Here is a 12,085-nt window from a genome sequence, read left to right as displayed (position 1 = left end):
ATTCCTTACCTGTAGGTGCCTGATAAATATTTATCAAACAAATAAATGAAAGAATGAATGAATCTCTGAATTAAGTTTTTTACCTTCACCTGAAGTCAGGTTTTGTAACTTCTCCTTTTTCTTTTCCTGCTTACGTGAATGGCGGGTAGGGAGGAAACTTGGATAACTTCATCCGGCACAAGACACCTTCCTCTCTTCCACACTTGCTTACTCCTGTGGCAGAGATGAAAGTCTTCTAAATTTCCAAACTTTCCTTTCCTTCACTAATAGTAAAGGATGTCAGACTTGCAAGGGGGGAAGTTTTCAAGTGTAATCCATGTCACTTGGATTCAAGAATCTTAGTTTAAATATATCTTCCTATTCTGCAGAAATGTGGAATCAATATGACTTCAGCTGTAAGTATTCTTAATGAGACGGTGTGCACATGAGTCCAAAATTCAGACATCTGAATTTAGTGTCAGACACTCTAAATTTTGTTTTTTACTATCACACAGCTATATGCTCCTGTCAGTAACATCTTCCACGAATACAGTGACCACATGTCCCAATTTGCCTGGTAAACTTTTAATTTGCCCCAAACAGTGCCCACCTACACCTTGATATGTTGCATGTGACTATCACCTCATATCTATATGAAACTTATTTGTATATTTTTTTAAGTTTATTTTTTTGAGAGGGTGGCGAGAGGCAGAAAGAAATGGAGAGAGAGAACCCCAAGCAGGATCCACAGTCAGCGTGGAGCCCAATGCAGGGCTTGAACTCAGGACCACAAGACCACAATCTGGGTCCATACCAAGAGTCAGACACTTAACATATGGAGCCAGCCAGGCACCCTGAAATTTATTTTTTAATAGCCAGAAAAGAATATTTTCTTGCTCTGGTTTTTAAAAATATTACATTATACTTCTCCTCCAGTAGTCAGGCAAGTACATTATGTCCCTTTATATGCCCACATCAGTCTCCTTTAGGGCAGATACCACGTTAGCACACATCAATTCACTTTAGGGCAGATACCACATTATAAAAGATACTGTATCCCAGTACCCAGTATTAGGAATTCAATACATGTTGACATCAATTACGATTTTTCAAAAGTAATTGTAGAATAAAATTTTACCTGAATGTTTTCTTATATAATGTTCACTATCTGACTGTCAGATATTAAAGATATAAATAGAAATAGGAACATGCATTTATTGTTCAAATGTTATCTGAAATTCATGTCAAAATTATTAGGATTTAAAATATTTTATAATTTTTCATCAAGTTGCCGCAACCTTTCTGAATTATGAAGCTACTTGCTCATTTGCTGAACTCCACAATTGCCATTTTTAGTGTGGTATTGAGGTGAGGCCTAAAAGAAATAAAAACATCCAAATAAAGTGGCCATTATGACCATATTTCTTTCCAAAGAAACCTCAGAGATATTTTGTTGAGCCCGTGGGATTCATAAAGCACACTTTGAAAATCAGAATTTCAATAAATAAATAGCTATAAAGCCCTAGATAAGGGTCAAAATGTTCAGAATCTACCAAAGGCAATCATAGCTCAAATATGGAGAAGGCTTTTGAGATTCCGAAAAAATGAAGGAGATTTGACTCATCTTATTTAATAACCAACATATGATGCAAATATAAGTGGACATTCTAAATGTATATTATTTTAAGGGGAAAAACTATTCATTTTTGAACCCCTGATAATTTCAAGTTCCTCCCTGGATTTATAAAAACTCAAAAGGAATACCATCTAGCTAAATATGAACTATTTGTCTGTCTTTTCTGTCTCACCTTTAACATTCTAGTTTCCAATTGCTGTTCTCAGTTGTCATAGCAACAAAGTTATTTTCAATAAGTTTTGGTAGAAAACCTGTTTAGAACACCTAATTTGTTATAAGTGGAACATGGTAAGTTGGCTATATGTATGACAGATTTTTCTATTTTTACAAAAATTATGGGATCATATTATTCCTGATGACTACTACTTCTTAACCCTTTTATGACTTAAAACAACTCTTAAGGTTCATAGGCAATAAAAGGAATAACTTCAACTCAGACATGCCTGTAATTAATCCAAAGGGTTGACTGGGATTTAGGTTTTAGGCTCCCCAGCCTCAGTTCATCCAATTATCCCACCCACCATCGCCACACTCTTTCGCCTAAAATATAGAGTTCTTATATATTTATTACTATATGAATATATCTCATATATTTATTACTTTATGAAATGTTTTATGCTATCAATTGTCACAAATCACTCAGCTGTTTACATGTATCTATTTTGCCTCCACAGTTGGAAGCTAAGTTCATTGATAAACAGAACTATGACTGGTACATCTTTTTTAACCCAACACCAACTTAAATTAAATGGACTTCATTTAATTTAAAAAAAGACCTTCAGGTGGAGGAGTTAAGACGGCAGAGCGGCATGGAGACTCTGAGCTCCTCTCATCCCTGAAACACAGCTAGATCAGTGCCAAACCATTTTGAACACCTAGGAAATTGATCTGATGATTAACACAACAATCTGCATAACTTGAGCCACAGAACTTGGCAGGTACATGGCACAGAGAGGTGAACAGGGGAGAGAAAAGCCTCCATCCACTACCCACATCTACCCTTTCTGTGTCCAAGTTGTCCACCTGCCAGGTGGCACCTCCCTCCAGAGTTTTATCTCATATGGAATTATGTTTCAAAACCCCACACTTCAGAGACCCCTGTGGCTTGAACCCATACTGATAGAGAAAAAAAGCCATAGAGGGTAGGGAGCCATTTTTGCAGAGAGAGGGCAGAGAAAGAGAAAGGGGGAGAGTGTGGTGTATCAGGGTCATTCAAGAAAAACACTCCTCCAAAAGTAGCTGGAGAGAAAGGAAGAGAAAGAGACAGAAAGGGTGAAAACACTCACAGGGTACTCAACAAGAAATTTGTTCCCCACAACCATTGACAGGAAGAAAGGAGAGAGTTTTGATACCATGAGGACTCTATAAAGAGTGGAGTGCAGAGCCTTAAAGTTTCAGAGCTCAGTGCTTGCTGGTGCTCTGGTGAAGAAGTAGGGCAAATCCCCAAAGGCAAGCAGCAGGGTGAGAGGGTCCATGTGCCACATGGAGAGAAGCAGTTCCCCTGCTGAGAGAGCATTTGGTAGAGGCCATACAATCTCCCCTCAGGCAAAGGTCCCAGGAACCCCGGAGAGCAGCCATGTTTGCTAGTATTGGGACAAAGATGCCAGAGTATGGTGAAACCTGGCTCCAGCTGTGTTTTATGATTTTCTATAATCTCTGAACTTCTGCCACTGCGCAATCACACGAATGTTTTCTGGGGCAAGCTGGCCCCCGACCATTGCTCAGTGACACCCTCCCCCAGAGAGTTGGCATGGGTCCAAGCTGCAGAGGTTTCTGAAGTGTGGGGTTTTGAAACACAACTCTATCTGAGATAAAACTCTGGGGCTGGGGGAGGTGCCACTTGGCAGGTGGACAGCTTGGACATGGACAGGGTAGAAGCAGAAAGTGGACAGATGCCTGAGACAAAGGAGGGGCTTGATTGTGGGACAGTGAGAGAGTGAAGTTCCTGTACCAGGGACTCAGGAGCTGGGTGAAGCCATTTCCACCTCTCTTGTGCACCCCAGGAAGCTAAGCAGCACCTGCTTAGTGGGGAGTGGAGCTGTTACACCAAGCCCCAACCAACTGTACCCTCAAAGCACATCCCCTAGAAGACCAGGACCATACACTCCACCTATTTAGTGTACAGACTATAGAGGGCTTCATAGTTTCAGTTCTAGGGGAAACTGGATGTAACTTCATTCGGGTTTCATTCTGTTTGCTGGTTCATTTATTTGTTCATTTTCTTTGCTTCTGTTTTTGCTTAAATTGTTTTCTTTTTTCTTCCTTTTCTCCCTCTTTCTTGGACACAGAAAGAGAAAAAATTATTACTCTTTTTTTTTTACTTTATTTTTAAATTTTTTAAATTCTATTTCACTTTATTTTTTTATTATATATATTTTTTAATTTCTAAAGTTTTTCTGTTTTTTTCTTTCCTTTCCCTTTTTTCTCTATTCTATCAAGCTTCTTTCAACAAGCAGACCAAAACACACCTAGGATCTAGCTTCCTTTATTTGATTTTTTGTTTTGTTTTAATTTTTTTATTTTAATTTTTTAATTTTATTAATTTTTTCTTCCTCCAAAATGACAAAAGAAAGGAATTCACCCCAAAAGAAAGAACAGGAGGTAATGACAGCCAGGGACTCAGTTAACAAAGATATACACAAGATGACTGAACTAGAATTTAGAACCACGATAATAAGAATATTAGCTGGGGTTGAAAACAGCATAGAATCCCTTTATGGAGAGATAAAAGAAATAAAATCTAGTCAGGACAAAATTTAAAATGCTATAACGGAGATGCATTCTCGAATAGATGCCATGGCGGCAAGTATGGACAAAGAGCAGGAAATCAGTGATATAGAAGATAAAATTATGGAGAATAATGAAGCAGAAAAAAGGAGGGAAACAAAGGCAAAAGATTGAAATATAAGACTTAGAGAACTCAGTGACTTATTAAAAAGGATTAACATCTAAATGACAGGAGTCCCAGAAGATAAAGAGAGAGAAAAAGAGGAAGGTTTATGTGAGCAAATTATAGCAGAAAACTTTCCAAATCTGGGGAAGGAGAGGACATCAAAATCCAAGAAGCACATAGAACGCCCATTAGAGTCAACAAAAACCGACCATAACAAGGCATCTCATAGTCAAATTCACAAAATACAGAGACAAGGAAAGAATTATGAAAGCAGCAAGGGAAAAAGCCCCTAACTTATAGGGGAAGACAGATCAGGTCTGCAGCAGACCTACCCACAGAAACTTGGCAAGCCAGGAAGGAGTGGCAGGATATATTCAATGTGCTAAATCGGAAGAATATGCAGCCAAAGAATTCTTTATCCAACAAGGCTGTCATTCAAAATAGAAGGAGAGATAAAGGGTTTCCCAGACAAACAAAAACTAAAGGAGTTCATGAACACTAAACCAACCCTGTGAGAAATTTTATGGGGGATTCTTTGAGTAGAGAAAAGACAAAACAAAACAAAAAAGACCAAAAACAACAAAGACTAGAAAGGATCGGAGAACACCACTAGAAACACCAACTCTACAGTCAACACAGTGGCACTACATTCATATCTTTCAGTACTCACTCTAAATGTCAATGGACTAAATGCTTCAATAAAAAGACATAGGGTATCAGAATGGATAAGAAATTATAAGACTCGGGGCGCCTGGGTGGCGCAGTCGGTTAAGCATCCGACTTCAGCCAGGTCACGATCTCGCGGTCCGTGAGTTCGAGCCCCGCGTCAGGCTCTGGGCTGATGGCTCAGAGCCTGGAGCCTGTTTCCGATTCTGTGTCTCCCTCTCTCTCTGCCCCTCCCCCGTTCATGCTCTGTCTCTCTCTATCCCAAAAATAAATAAACGTTGAAAAAAAAAAAAGAAAAGAAATTATAAGACTCATCTGTATTCTGCTTACAAGAGGCTCCTTTTAGACCTAAAGACAACTGCAGATTGAAAGTAAGGGGATGGAGAAACATCTATCATGCTAATGATCATCAAAAGAAAGCTGGAGTAGCCATACTTATATCAGACAAACTAGATTTTAAAATAAAGACTGTAACAAGAGATGAAGAAGAGCATTGTATCATAATGAAAGGGTCTCTCCACCACGAAGATCTAACAATTGTAAATATTTATGCCCCCAACATGAGAGAACCCCAATATATAAATCAGTTAATCACAAACATAAAGGAGCTCATTGACAATTATACCATAATAGTAGGGGACTTCAACACTCCACTTACAGCAATGGACAGACAGATCATGTAAGCAGAAAATCAACAAGGAAACAATGGCTTTGAATGACACACTGAACCAGGTGGACTTAACAGATATATTAAGAATATTTCATCCTAAAGCAGCAGAATACACTTTCTTCTCAAGTGCACATAGGACATTCTCCAGAACTGATCACATAGTAGGTCACAACCAGCCCTCAATAAGTCAAAAAGATTGAGATCATACTTTGCATATTTTCGGACCACAATGTTATGAAACTTAAAATCAACCACAAGAAAAAAAAATTGGAAAGACCATGAATATTTCGAGATTAAAGAGCATCCTACTAAAGAATGATGGGTTAACCAAGAAATTAAAGAGGAAATTAAAAAGCACATGAAAGGCAATGAAAATGAAAACACAATAGCTCAAAACCTCTGGGATGCAGCAAAGGCAGTCATAAGAGGGAAGTTTGTAACAATCCAGGCCTTCCCAAAGAAGGAAGGAAGGTCTCAAATACACAACCTAACTTTGCACCTAAAAGATGTAAAATAACAGCAAATAAATCCCAAAACCAGCAGAAAAAAGGAAATAAAGATTAGAGCAGAAAATCAATGATGTGGAAATCAATGACACAGGAGAACAGATCAGTGAAACCAGGAGCTGGTTCCTTAAAAGAATTAACAAAATTGATAAATCCCTAGCCAGATCAATCAACAAGAAAAAGGAAAGGACCTAAATAAATAAAATCATGAATGAAAGAAGAGAGATCAAAACCAACACTGCAAAAATACAAACAATAATAAAAGAATATTATGAAAAATTATATGCCAACAAATTGCACAATCTGGAAGAAATGGACAAATTCCTAGAAACATAAACTACCAAACATGAAACAGGAAGAAATAGAAAATTTGAACAGTCCCATAACCAGTAAAGAAATTGAATCAGTAATCAAAAATCTCCTAAGAAACCAGAGTCCAGGGCTGGATGGCTTTCCAGGTGAATTCTACCAACATTTAAAGAAGACTTAACACTTATTCTTTTGAAGTTGTTCCAAAAAATAGAAATGGAAGGAAAACTCCCAAACTCATTCTACGAGGCCAGCATTACCTTAATTCCCAAACCATACAAAGACCCCACTATAAAGAAGAACTACAGGCCAATTTCCCTGATGAACATGGATGCAAAAATCCTCAAAAAGATACTAGCAAACCAAATCCAATAATACATTAAAAGAATTATTCACCACAATCAAGTGGGATTTATTCTTGGGATGCAGGGCTAGGTCAATATGTGCAAATCAATCAATACATAGATTATATTAATAAAAGAAAAGATAAGAACCACATGATCCTCTCAATAGATGCAGAGAAAACATTTGGCAAATACACTGTCTTTCTTGATAAAAACCCTCAAGAAAGTGGGAATAGAATGATCATACCTCAAGATCATAAAGACCATATATGAAAGTCCCACAGCTAATATAATCTTCAATGGGGAAAAAATTAGAGCTTTCCCCCTAAGGTCAGGAACATGACAGGGCTGTCCACTCTCACCACTGTTATTAAACATAGTATTGGAAGTCCTAGCCTCAGCAATCAGACAACAGAAAGAAATGAAAGGCATCCAATCAGCCAGGAGGAAGTCAAACTTTCACCCTTCACAGATGACATGATACTCCATGAAACCCAAAAGACTCCACCAAAAAACTACTAGCTGTAATTACAAAGCTGTAATCATCAAGATAGTATGGTATTGGCACAAAAATAGACACATCATAGATCAATGGAACAGAATAAAAACCCAGAAATGGACCCACAAACATATGGCCAACTAATCTTTGACAAAGAAGGGAAAAATATCCAATGGAATAAAGACAGTCTCTTTAGCAAATGGTGTTGGGAAAATTGGACAGTAACATGCAGAAGAATTAACCTGGACCACTTTCTTATACCATACACAAAAATAAACTCAAAATAGATGAAAAACCAAAATGTAAGACAGGAAGTCATCAAAATCCTAGAGGAGAAAACAGGCAACAACCTCTTTGACGTCAGCTGCAGCAACTTCTTACCTGACATGTCTCTGGAGACAAGGGAAATAAAAGCAAAAATGAACTATTGGAACCTCATCAAAGTAAAAAGCTTCTGCACAGCGAAGGAAACAATCAACAAAACTAAAAGGCAACTGACAGAATGGGAGAAAATATTTGCAAATGACATATCAGATAAAGGGTTAGTAGCCAAGATCTATAAAGAACTTACCAAATTCAACACCCCAAAAAACCAAATAATCCAGTGAAGAAATGGGCAAAAGACATAGACACTTTTCCAGAGAAGACATCCAGATGGCTCACAGACACATTGAAAAAATGCTCAACATCACTCGTCATCAGGGAAATACAAATCAAATCCAAATACAAATCAAATCCACATTGAGATACCACCTCACACCTGTCAAAATGGCTAAAATTAACACCTCAGGAAACAGGTGTTGGCAAGGATGCAGAGGAAGGGGAGCCCTTTTGCACTGCTGGTGGAAATGCAAACTGGTGCAGCCACTATGGAAAACAGTACGGAGGTTCCTCAAATAGAACTATCATATGACCCACCAATTGCACTACTAAGTATTTATCCAAAGGATACAGGAGTGCTGATTCAAATGGCACATGCACCCCAGTATTTATAGCAGCACTATCAACAATAGCCAAAGTATGAAAAGAGCCCAAATGTCCATCAACTGATGAATGGATAAAGAAGATGTGGTAGGTATATACAATGCAATATTACTTAGTGATCAAAAATAATGAAATCTTGCCATTTGCAACAACGTGGATGGAACTAGAGGGTATTATGCTAAGCGAAATCAGAGAAAGACAAATATCATATGATTTCACTCATATGTGGAATTTAAGAAACAAAACAGATGAACATAAGGGAAGAGAAGCAAAAATAATATGAAAACAGAGAGGAAGACAAACCATAAGAGGCTCTTAAATATAGAGAACAAACTGAGGGTTGCTGGAGGGATTGTGGGTGGGGGATGGGCTAAATAGGCAAGGAGCATTAAGGAAGACACTTGTTGGGATGAGCACTGGGTGTTATATGTAAGTGATGAATCACTAAATCCAATCCTGAGATCATTATTACACTGTATATTAACTGACTTGGATTTAAATTTTAAAAAATAGTAACAATAAAAAATAAAGGACAAATAAAAATTTTCAAACAAACAAACAAAAAAAGCCTTCAGAGCAGAACTCACATTCCAGACACTTACTGCCTTCCAGCGAGACACGTTGTTAATTCACTTTATACCCATATAATATGTATGGAAACCCTATGGGGAATGAAAGATGAAATGTATTGTTCCCTGGCTTTTCTTCTTTTTTAATATATTTTTTAAGTTTATTTATTCATTTTGAGAGAGAGAGAGAGAGAAAACAAGCGGGGGGAGGGGCAGAGAAAGAGGGAGAGAATCTCAAACAGGCTTCATGCTGTCAGTACAGAGCCCAATGTGGGGCTTGAACTCATGAACCATGAGATTATGACCTGAGCCGAAACCAAGAGTAGGGCACTCTCAACCAACTGAGCCACCAGGTGCCCCTCCCTGACTTTTCTTTTAATTGTATTATCTTCTCTTAACCCAAATATTGCATAAATGTTATAAAAATCCCTTAGTTCACGAGTTGTCCATCAAGAGACTTTAGCATACTCTCAAAATGTGCACATAAAGAAAGCTGTGCAAAGGGGCTAAAAGGTCAAGAAACAATTACAAAAACAGGTGTTTCTTCCCTGCTTAACCATCAGCTATGCTGTCTTGAGATTTCATGACGAGGCAAGGAAAAGAAAATATTCTATACTCCCATTTTTCCCCCACGCACCTAAGAAGTCACCTGATATCCTTCTACAAACAGGTTTACCTAAGCAGGTAACCCACTGTGGAGAATAAATATCTACATTTATATGGCAAATGCCCACCCTCACTCACAGGGCAACTCTGACAGCAATCACAAAGTAAAAGTAGAGTGTTTGAATGAGGACACATCAATTTTCACACAAAGTAGCTTATTTGTTGTCTTTAAAGTTTAAAAAAATAAGGTGTGATTTGCTTTCCTGCCCTTATATTAATGCTCACAATTAACCAATAGCTTAGAGCATAGTAAATCTCTTTCTTTATTCCAGCATTTTAAAAAGTTAAGCTCTATTGATTCATTTTATAAATAATATAATTTGGAATATCATCCTTCAATATATCACCAAAGAATTAAAATATCAGGCATTCAGCATAATGTGTTTTTTAAAAGTTGTGGTTGGAATACAGACAGTATTTTATGGACGTGAACTTTTAAACCTTGATAGATTTATTGTTTTAAGTCACAATATAAAGTAATACAGAATGCAATTTTAAATATGAAATCTTTACACCGGCACTTTAGAGGAGCAGAAAAGGGAATGCATAAAGTTTTACCAGAAGCAGCCTAACCATTATGAATTGAAGGCCAAATTATGTTAGTAAAAAAAAAAAAAAAAAGAAAGAAAAGATCCAAAATATTCAGTTTGGTGCTTAGTAAATATTGGCTGGGTTTTTAAAAGTTAAACTCAGGTCTTCCCACTGGATGCTATTGGAAATTCTGAGATTTATTTGCTCTTCTCTTTCTTAGGAGAATAATACCACATTACAGTTACTACGTGCCCCTACCTTCTGAAAGGTTTATATGTATAATTCCGTTTATCCTCACAAAGGTCTTATGACACTCTTGCTATCCCTATTCTTAAAGATAAGAAGACTGAGTCACAAGGATGCTAAGTAACTTGCCCATCGTCACACATGGCTAAAAGAGGACAGATGTGATTTGAATGTATGCAGTCAAGCTCTAGAATCTGTACTCTTCAACACAACATCAGGCCACTTCTCAAGAATACGCTCTCCTGTGCTACAGAAGTAAAAAGACTACAGCATCCATTTAGTTTCTTAAGACAGTAGATTTTTTTTTCTCCCACTTCATATACCTAGTTCTTCATCCATCACCCACCCATTGGCCAACTCCATGGAAAACTAAACCAATGTTTCCCAAAGGTGATTGAGATGATATTAAGTGAAATATGGATATATTTACTTGTATGTGTATTAAGAAATTAACATAGGAACCCTTATAAACTGTTGGTGGGAACGTAAGCTGGTGCAGCCACTATGGAAAACAGTAGAGAAGTTCTTCAAAAAATTAAAAACAGAACTACCATATAATCCAGCAATCCTAATTCTGGGTATTTATCTGAAGAAAATGAAAACACTAGCTTGAAAAGATTATCTGCATCCTCATGTTCACTGCAGCATTATTTATAATAGCTAAGATATGCAAACAACCGAAGTGTCCATTGATGGATGAATGAATAATGAAATTGTTTGTGTGTATATAATATGCTAAGCATATATATGCTAAGTTTATATAATACACACACAGAGACACATTTATATAATGGAATATTATTCAGCCATAAAAAGAATGAAATCTTGCCATTTTGCTACAACATAGACCTCAAGAGCATAATGCCAAGTGAAATAAGTCATACAGAGAAAAAAATACCATATGATCTTAATTATATGTAGAACCTCAAAAAAACTAGGGAAAAAATGCTCGTACAGAGAACAGATTGGTGGTAGCCAGAGGCGAGGGGTGGAGGTGGAGGAAGAAATGAATGAAGAAAAGAATGAAGGGGTGGGGGTCAAAAGGTTAAAAAAATCAACATAATTACCACATCAAAAATATAACCTGACAGATAGTGCTTCAACAAGACTGCATAAAATAGTGAATAATTCAGGTCATTTTAAAGTAAAAAAAATAGTAAGACTGGTGGTAAACAAATGGGGCAAAATCCATGAAGACTGCATGTGACTGATGGAATTCTGCTAAAATTTAACCCAAGTAGTGCTTTTCTCAGAAAGCTAAATATCCTGTAGACCAGCCCTGGAGTATCTCAGCAAAACTAAGGCAGAATTATTCCAGCCGTGCCAGTGTAGCTAGACTTCCCCACCATTTTCTTACATAAAACCACAACTTTTCTCCCATCACAACAACGCAGGGGCACCAAGGCAGTCATAGCCATTGTTCAGCTGTAGTCTTACCAACCAAAAGCCCATGTAGAGCACAGTGGATCTCATGAGCCTCCTATCCTCAGAACACCTGGCCACATTCTTTTGTAAAAACCCCAGGAGCAAACAAGTAAACATGCACAAAGATGGAAAAAAATGGAGAACTGTCCCACTTGTGGGTCG

Source organism: Puma concolor, chromosome C2, assembly GCF_028749965.1.
Source record: "Puma concolor isolate L17-30 chromosome C2, mPumCon1.1.hap2, whole genome shotgun sequence".
NCBI classification, from domain to species: domain Eukaryota; kingdom Metazoa; phylum Chordata; class Mammalia; order Carnivora; family Felidae; genus Puma; species Puma concolor.
This window is presented reverse-complemented; position numbering follows the sequence as displayed.